General features: G+C 45.6%; 1 long non-coding RNA gene across 1 annotated transcript; it reads right to left on the bottom strand.

Moving 5' to 3' along the window:
* Window positions 1-277: 277 nt before the first annotated feature.
* LOC125089794 (uncharacterized) lies at window positions 278-1,898 on the bottom strand. The gene is made up of 3 exons (XR_007124064.1): window positions 1,826-1,898; window positions 1,421-1,502; window positions 278-651 (listed from the first exon to the last, which is right to left on the bottom strand). It is a non-coding gene; the product is annotated as an uncharacterized LOC125089794 (long non-coding RNA).
* Between the last annotated feature and the right edge of the window lie 7,484 nt (window positions 1,899-9,382).

The following is a 9,382-nucleotide window of genomic DNA, read 5'->3' as shown; positions in this document are numbered from 1 at the left end:
GAAAGGATGGGAAGAGATGGGGAGAAGCTGTACCCCCTCAAATGTGAAACAGGTATCGTCACTTTTGCTTACTCAAGTCTAAGACAATCATGTTTTTCGGAGCTCTTCTCCCCAAGGAGTCTCGAAAATGATCTACAACACAGTGAAATTGACACGCAGAAAACATGCAGGTTTGGAAAATAGTCCCATCGTGGTTTGTGCCTAGCCAAAACATTGCGTTTCTCTCAGGACAGAAAAGAAAGGCTTTGCACTAAAAGTGCCTTCATTTGAAGAAAACATTTATTGAAATGCCATTTGCCACAGCTGCCTTGATCCAAGATCTGGGTGATGATTCCTTTTTGTAGGCCATGTCCCTGTTCCCAAAGGTTTACCCCCGGTGGCACAGTCCCAGGGTTTTTGGGGCCAGATCCCTCATTCTGAAAGGTCTGTCTGCTTGATATAACCTGGGAAGGACTCAGATAAATTCACCCCTCACTGGGGCACGTCTGTATTTCAGAGAACATCTCTTTAAACACAATCACATCCCGAAAGCTGCACTTTGTGTTTTCCTTCCAAAGGTTGACAAAATTCATTTAGCATCATTTAAATGGATTTTTTTCAGCAGCATGCTGTCTTCGGTTCCAAGAGCAAAGCTAGAAAGGGGGCCACCAGCTAAAGTCACAAGGAAGAAAATGTATTTGCTCTCTGTCTTCAGGACAACCCCTGCTGGGACTGAGGATGGGAAGGGTTGCACGTAAAGACCATGAATAGTGATTATCTATAATCTGTTATTATCATAGTAGCTTTTGCTTCTGTACCAAATGATGGAGCAACACTTTGTATATTTTTTTTTCCCCGTTAAACCAGGCAACAGGATTTCAAGACTGATAGTATGATCTTCGCTGTTCTTCACCAGAGAGAATCCGAGAGCTCAGAGAGGTTAATTAACCGGCCAAGTTCACACGACTAGTATTTAGGGAAGAGGCAGAACTCAAACCAGGACTGGCCAGCAATCAAAGCTTTGTTCTTCTTCTTCTTCTTTTTTTTTTTAAGATTTCTTTCTTTCTTTATTTGACAGAGAGATCACAAGTAGGCAGAGGCAGGCAGGGGTTGGCGGGGGAAGCAGGCCCCCCACCCAGCAGAGAGCCCGATGTGGGGCTCAATCCCAGGACCCCGAGATCACGACCCGAGCCAAAGGCAGAGGCCCAACCCACCGAGCCACCCAGGCGCTCCCAAAGCTTTGCTCTTAATCCCTGCTCTGGTCTGCCCCTTGCACTGCTACCTGCGTTCAGGCTGGGCTGAATTTCCAGCCCTTCTATCCGCTCTGGCCTGCCCAGCACATAACCCTGTGCTCCCTAAGGGAGGCAGGGTACCCTAGCAATGAAGAGGGCCTGGGCTGGGGTCAAAATGGCTGGGTTTGAAACCTGGCTCTGTCACTTACCAACCTGGTGACCTTGTGCAAACTTCCTAGTCTGTGCCTTCATCCTCAGAACGCGAATATTCAACATTTCTAACTACCATGGCTGTTGTGAAGATAAAATGGGCTGAAGCGTTTAAATGCAGGATAGCTTCTGGCACATAGTAACCACTCAGTTAAAGTTAGGGAAGGATGAAGAGGGGGGAAGAGAGAGAGAGAGAGAAAGAAAAGAGGGAGGGAGGGGGGTTGGAAGAAAGGAAGGAGAGAAGGAAGGAGCAAAAAAGGAGGGAGAGAGTAAGGGAAAATAAGAGCAATCCAAAGGAAAGGGATGTGATCTCCTGGCCACTGAACCACCGCAGACAGAGGCCATTACCCACAGGGGATACGGGGGTATAGAAAAGAGCAACTCAAGGCTTCAGACAAGCCTACCAGGCAGCCCCAGGGCCTCTCCCACTATTCACCAACTCTACTTCTGAACTGAAGCCGTCTCATCCCAGCATTCTCAGCTTCATCAGGTCACATGACCACCGCTGAGCCAATCACAATGCCCGAGGAACTCCATGTGCTGATTGGCTTTCTCCTCTCACGTGCTTCACTGTTGCTCAGGCATGGAGTCCCACAGATCGGAAGTGGAGGAAGGAATGATTCTCTAAAGGAAAACTGGGGTGCAGTTACCCAGGGAAGGATGAATATAGGAGAAACAGGTGGAGAACTACCACAGGCAAGATTTGCTGGCTGAGATCATATATATCCTCGTCGTGGCATCGCTTATTTCGATGTAGCTGGTGTGGTGAAGAACTAGGGTTCTAGGACTGAGTGCTTGGGTTTGAATCTTGGTTTCATTGTTTACCAGCTGCGTGACCTGGTCAGGTTAACCCGCCTCTCTCTGCTTCATTTTCACTTGTAAGCGTGACTAGTAATACACCTTTTTCATGGATTCCTACCTACTACATATATACACCTAAACTGCTGAGCTCAATGAGAGTACATGCGAAGCACCCCCAAAATTTTAGCCCTTCAATATCCAGTGATGATTTGTTGGGCACCTGGAGTGCACCAGACTGTATTAGGTCAGTGGGATCCATTGGTGAACAAAACAGAACAACAAAATCCTTGACCTTGTGGACCTGATACTCGAGGGCAGAAAGAGGCGATAAGAAGAACGAGATCGTCTTATGGAAGCCAGGTAGACACAGTTTGGAGAAAAGAAAGTAGGTCAGGGTGAGGAGGAGTAGAAGAGCATGGGTAAGGGAGGTGTTTACTAGATAGTCAGGGTTGAACTCATAAAAGCCCAGATCTGGAGGTGTTCAGCGAGTGAGCCAATAGGATATGGTGGAGTGGGGGCATTCGGAGAAAGTAGGGGCAGGGGGTGCAGAACCCTGGGCTAGGAATGTGCCTGGAGTTTCTTAGGAGCAGCAATGGGACCAAGGTGGCTGGAGACGGCAAGGAAGAGAGTGCAAGAATGGTGAGATATGGTGTGGGCAAGGTAAGAGAGGAGATCAGGAAGGGCCTGGGAACGCGGGGATGACTGGATTTTACTCTGAGGGAAGCAGGAGCCATTTTGACAGGTTTGTGTCTTCCTTTCTGCCGGGCCAGTGGTTGAACATAGAATCGCTCTGGTAATCGTTGCTCTGATGATGCTTACATTTCTGTTCAGCGGGTGGAAAGTACCTACATTGTCAAGCTCCCTGGGGGAGCCCTCCCAGAGCACACACTCCAACGGGGCTGTCTCACCCTTCTCTGAAAACTCAGATTCACCTCTGATGAGCATTTGATGCATTATTCTCTTCCAGGGCTTGCAAAGAAACAGAACCAAGAGATCTGCAGATTCTTCATGTGTGAACCTCATTTGGCATTGTAAGTGACTCCTTGGAAGGGGCCTCCTTTATTCAAACAAAACATCTGTCCGGAATACCACGGATCTCTGGAAAAAGTGTGGTCCCCTGAATCAACAGCCATAATGACAGCTTGTTGAAGATTTACATGGCTTCTGATGTCAGCCCGATAATTCCGTTTTAACATGGTGAGCTGGAGGTATTGGCACTCAACTTGCTGAGCATATCTTATGTCATCGGATCATAAGAACGGGCTGGTGGAGCCTACGAGATAAGTCCGAGGGAGTAGTAGGTTAAGAGTGTCTATGATGATTCTCAGCAACAAATGGATCTGAGTGCCAGAGGGATGAGGGCCTGATGGAAGGTTGATTAGACGACGGGTGCTTTTAAGAGAATCGTATGCAGGGGTGCCTGGGTGGCCCAGTGGGTTAAAGCCTCTGCTTTTGGCTCAGGTCATGATCCCAGGGTCCTAGGATCAAGCCCCGCATCGGGCTCTCTGCTCAGCGGGGAGCCTGCTTCCCCCTCTCTCTCTGCCTGCCTTTCTGCCTACTTGTGATCTCTGTCTGTCAAATAAATAAAATATTAAAAAAAAAAAAAAGATACTTGCATGCAGTCTCCTAGTAACCTCGCCCTGTGCTGGCTAAGTTCTGGGCTTTCTTCGCAGAGACGAGAATAGAAGGTCCCCTGTGCGGAATGCCTAGTTAGATGCAGGACAGAGCTGGGAGACTCCCAGATACTTCTGTCCCCTGCGTGTTTGGGATGGAGATCCGTGGAGACCATTCAGAGGAGAAAGATGTCTATTTAAATGCTTTGTATTCCCCCGTCTCTTAGAAACCATTAAGGCGTCTCATTTACAATTTGTCTAAAATCTTTTGGGAACCTATCGAAGCTTCCAGCTAGTATCGTCTGTTAAGGCTAATAAATCTGCTATGTTTGTTTTTCTACCTTTTGGTCTTTTTAAAACTTTGGATTCCGGTATACTATTTATACAGAAACATGCACAGTTTGTAGTGTAAGGGTAGATGAATTTTCCCGATGTCAACACTCTGATATGACCAATACCTGAAGCCCATGGAACTTTGCCAGAACCTTGGAGACCTTTCCAATAGAAACCACTATTGTGACTTCTTATATTATAGAGTAGAGCTGGGCTGGTTTATTTTATTTTATTTTATTTATATGAAATTCTAATTAATTTTTGTATAGTTATATGAGATTCCTTATTAACTTATATAAGTGAAATTCTACAGGACCTCTTTTGTATCTAACTTCTTTTGCTCACAGGAAGTTTGTGAAATTCATTCACATTCCTGTGTGTAATAGTAGTTCATTTACTTTTATTGCTATGTTCCATTTTGTGAATATACTACAATTTCTATAGCCAGTTAATTGACAGACCTTTGAGTGGTTTCTAATTTCTTACTATTGTAAGGAAAGCTGCTATGTATATCTTTTGGTGAACATTACGCCTTTCTCTTGGATATGCACCTAGGATGGAAAGATCTAGGCTATAGGGGGCACGTAGGCTTGAGGTGAGTCTATCCTGCCAGTTTTTTCTATGGAGTTCTACCAATTTGATCCCCTATCTGCAGTGCACGAGAGTCCCACTTCTCCACATCCTGGACTCCACTGGCATTTTCAGATTAGCCATTCTGGTGAGTATATAGAGGTAACTCACCTTCATTTTAAAATTTAATTAAATTTCTATTTTTTTTTAAAGATTTTATTTATTTGTTTGAGAGATAAAGCATGAGTAGAGGGGAGGAACAGAAGGAGAAGCAGACTCCCCACTGAGCAGAGAGCCCAATGCAGGGCTCAAACCCAGGACCCTGAGATCATGACCTGAGCTGAAGGCAGAGGCTGAGCGACCCAGGTGCCCAGCTCACCTTCATTTTAATTTGTTAACTATTGTCTTTCAACTATCAAACACTTTATGGACCCCTCCTCTGTACGGGCTTACATTAGCAGACATCTGCACACTCATTACTTCTCACACTGACCTCCCTGGGCTCAGAGGCTTTATTTGACTTCTCATGATCCCATGGAGGGTCCAAGTTTGGCCAGCATGTGGGACTTCCAAATGCCAAAAATGGGAGGATCCCAGAAAACTGGGATTATCTGACAGCTAGAAAATGCCAGAAGAGATACACAGCGATTTTCTCACTTTAAGTTTTCTTCTCTATACATTATGCCCTCACTACACAGAGTGAGGTCCCTGGACCAGCAGCATGAGCCCTCCTTGGGAGCCAGTAAGAGATGCAGGATCGAGACCCCCACCCAGAGTCTTCGAATTAGAATCTGCGTTCCAGAAAGATCTCCAGGTGCTCTTGCAGTCTGAAAAGCCTCACTCTGTGCCAGTGGTCTTAAACTTGGCTGTACTCAGGAGTCCTCTGGGGGTGCTTTACTCTTACTGAGCCCTGGACCCCATCTTCAGAGGTTCTCATTTAGTTGGTCTGGGATGTGGCCTGGACAATGGGATTTTTTTTAAAACCTCCCGGGTTATTCTAATGGGAACTAACACTCTCGTTCATATGACCTGGGATAGTATCCCTTTATTGTAGTCTTCTCCGGATTTCATAAGCAAGACTATGGTCACCCGTATTTGCATAGTTCAAAGACTTTAAGGATTTAGGTTATCATCTCTTTGGACAACTCCCTCCCCGACTGAGGCATCCAGCACCAGTCTTTGCTTTCCCCTCATTCCTCTGCCCTTGAGTGGAAACACTACCACTACCTTACAATTCCAAGTGTAATCCATCCCTAGTGGATCTTAGAGTCTAAGGAGAAAGAAAAAGGGTTCGAGCGGGTATAACAGGTCAGAGCTCAGCCACACCCACACACTTGTCAGCAGAGACCAAACTCCCAGATTATTGGCCGAGTCTTCTTTTCATCCCAATGATCTGAGCTCACATAGCTAAGACCCAATTAGAAACTAGTCCAGGCTGACAACCAGTTGGCCACAGTGGCTCAGGGGAGCGCGAGCTTCAAGAGCTGGCAAGTCGTTGCTTTATAGACCGTGATTACGCCTTCATGGTTTAGCTTCCAGCGCATGCCCTGGTTTCTGTGTAAGATGCTAAGGCTTCTGTGTTCTTTCACACGAGGACTAAAGACTCCCGGTTATTTTAATGAAGAAATCAGGTCCTAGTGATGGCAAAATATTTATACGTTGACTTAAGCTTGTCCATGAAATTGGGGATAAGGAACATTTCCATCGAGAGAGAGGGAAAACAAAGAATTCCCTACAGAATGTCGCTACAGTGACATTTCAGTGGTGTTTTCCAGCACCTTCTGCCCTTCCTTTTCTTTTCCCTTGAATGATTTCAGGGAATCCTTAAGTTTGTAGTACAAAAACAACCAATATTGTGTTATCCTGTTGGGGTGTGTGTGTGTGTGTGTGTGTGTTTCTGTATGGAGGGAGAGAGTGAGGACAACAGCTGTCTAAAACGTAGGATCACATAACTCATCATAAGACACTGTTTCCCCTATCTTCAAATTTTGCAGTCTGTGGCACATTATAACATTTTGTGATTATACAAAGGGATTTCCAGTTTGACTTGTTATTTGCCAATATCTGCAAAGATTAGTTTGTTCTGTTTCAAAATAACATTGTTTTGGAATATACGCTCTACTGTTTACATTTTACAACATGCAATATTTATACATATTTTTAAAGATTTTATTTATTTATTTATTTGAGAGACAGAGATCACAAGTAGGCATAGAGACAGGCAAAGGGAGAGGAGGAAGCAGAGCAGAGAGCAGAGAGCCTGATGCAGGGCTTGATCCCAGGACCCTGGAATCATGACCTGAGCCAAAGGCAGAGGCTTTAACCCACTGAGCCACCCAGGCACCCCTGCAATATATTTTTTAAAGATTTTATTTATTTGAGAGAGAGAGCGCACGCACAGGTAAGTGGGGGGAGGAGCAGAGAGAGAGGGAGCAATAGAAGGAATCTGAAGCGGACTCCACACTGAGCACAGAGCCCCACTGGGGGCTCGATTCCAGGACTGTGAGATCATGACCAGAGCCAAAACCAAGACTCAGACACTTAACTGACTGAGCCACCCAGTCGCCCCTACAACAGGTAATATTTTAAAAAGACTTACAAATGCTGGGAAAGATATTCATGGAAGTATCTTCTGGGCTCTGGTAGGTGACATTATAGTTAGGCACCGTTAAAATAATTTCCTATCTCTTGACAATGACAGAGCATGTTCTATGATCCAATATTTATATATATATATTATATATATAATATATAAATGTATATATATACATTTATATATACCAGCCTATTTATTTCCAAAGCCCATTGGAATAAATGTGTTGTCGTTCACCTTTTACAAGTGAAAAACTGAGTCATGCCTTTGATAAGTGGTGGAAGCAGGATTCCAATCTAGGTTGTCTGGTGTCTGAGCTTGTGACTTTTCAGTTTGGGCCCTGATAGTCCGTGTCCTGGGTGCCCCTTCTGTCCCTGGCAAACCTGGACCAATGGTTGTCCCACCTGTAATACTCACCACTGTACTTGACCTTCTCCTGTATACAACTTCTTAGACTTGGGATATTTATATTCTTACAATTCCAACTCTGCTGTCCAACCCAACTGTCGACTGATCAAAAAGCTCTTTGTCAGGGACAGTAGGGATCCAGAAACAAATAAAGATGTAAACCCTCCTTTTTAGGCCGGTTGTAAGTAACCTAAAGGGAAGAAAAGTACGTGTTATTTCATCAAGAGATCATGCATTATCTTTGGTGTCGTATCTGTACGAGGAGCAGATTTCTGTGTTCATGTGTGTGTAACACAGATACTGATTTTCCTATGGCAGCGCGATTATTTCCTATGACAGTAAAACATGTTTGTGAGAACAGTGTGGGGCTGGGGCGCTTGGAGCTGCTCATCCATGCAAAGAATTCTTGTCAAATATTTTAATGAGAAGAAAAACATGGCAGTCATGATGAAAACCCAAGGTGACCTTGGGCTGAGCAGCACGTTGCTGATCACCTACTGGTTTTTTAAGGTCTTTTTTGATGATGGTGATGATGGCTTGTTTACAGAGTTACTATCTAGATGAGGGAGAAGTGGAGAAGCATCTTCATCTCAACATTAAACATGCGTTCTAGCAAACGTTGGATACCAGCGTCTAACGTCTATTTCTCCTTGGAAGAAATTCCCCTTGTATGGTAGCAGGAAGCAGCTACTGGCCTTATGCCATGCTCTCCTTGCTCCTTGGCAGGGTGCCCACCTAGCTGTGGGCAGCCTCATGTCCCCACGCAGGACTTCACGTCCTGGATGCACGAAGAGGAGGCACAGTTAGGAATCTCCTTGCAAAGCAGTAGCGTTCACAATCAGCCACAGGGACCTCCATAGATCTCATAAAAGGTTGTGGAGATGTCTTGCCCATTGTCTGGGCTTCTGAATCTTTCTTCAGCCTGGCGTTCTTGATCTCCCCTCCAGCCAGGACTCATGTTCATTGGGTCTGCATTAGGGAACCCATGCCAGGGGTTAAAATGTTAAAATGCTTTGGTTCTGGGGCGCCTGGGTGGCTCAGTGGGTTAAAGCCTCTGCCTTCTGCTCAGGTCATGATTTCAGGGTCCTGGGATTGAGTCCCGAATCGGGCTCTCTGCTTGGCAGAGAGCCTGCCCTCCCCGCCCTTCTCTCTGCCTGCCTTTCTGCCTACTTGTGGTCTCTGTCTGTCAAATAAATAATAAAATAAAATAAAATCTTTAAAATGCTTTGGTTTCTTCAGTGAGGGGTCTGCAGCCCCAAATCCCCAGCCACATTCCATGCGCTGGTATTGTCCTGGCTGAGTGAGTCTTCTAGCTTGGAATCTGCTCGGGTCCCCCCATCATCCAGAAACTTCAGGGTTAACTCTCAGAACAGCAGGAGGCCACCAGGAACCTAGTCCATCTCCCTTCTGATTGGACAGTGCCGGCTCCTGTGAGTTACTTTTTTTTTTTTTTAAAGATTTTATTTATTTATTTGAGAGAGAGAGACAGTGAGAGAGAGCATGAACGAGGAGAAGGTCAGAGAGAGAAGCGGATTCCCCGCGGAGCCGGGAGCCCGATGCGGGACTCGATCCCGGAACTCCAGGATCACGACCTGAGCCGAAGGCAGTCGTCCAACCAACTGAGCCACCCAGGCGTCCCATGA

This window comes from Lutra lutra, chromosome 17 (assembly GCF_902655055.1).
Source record: "Lutra lutra chromosome 17, mLutLut1.2, whole genome shotgun sequence".
NCBI classification, from domain to species: domain Eukaryota; kingdom Metazoa; phylum Chordata; class Mammalia; order Carnivora; family Mustelidae; genus Lutra; species Lutra lutra.
The sequence above is the reverse complement of the archived record's forward strand: the minus strand, read 5'-3'. Positions and strand labels throughout refer to the sequence as shown.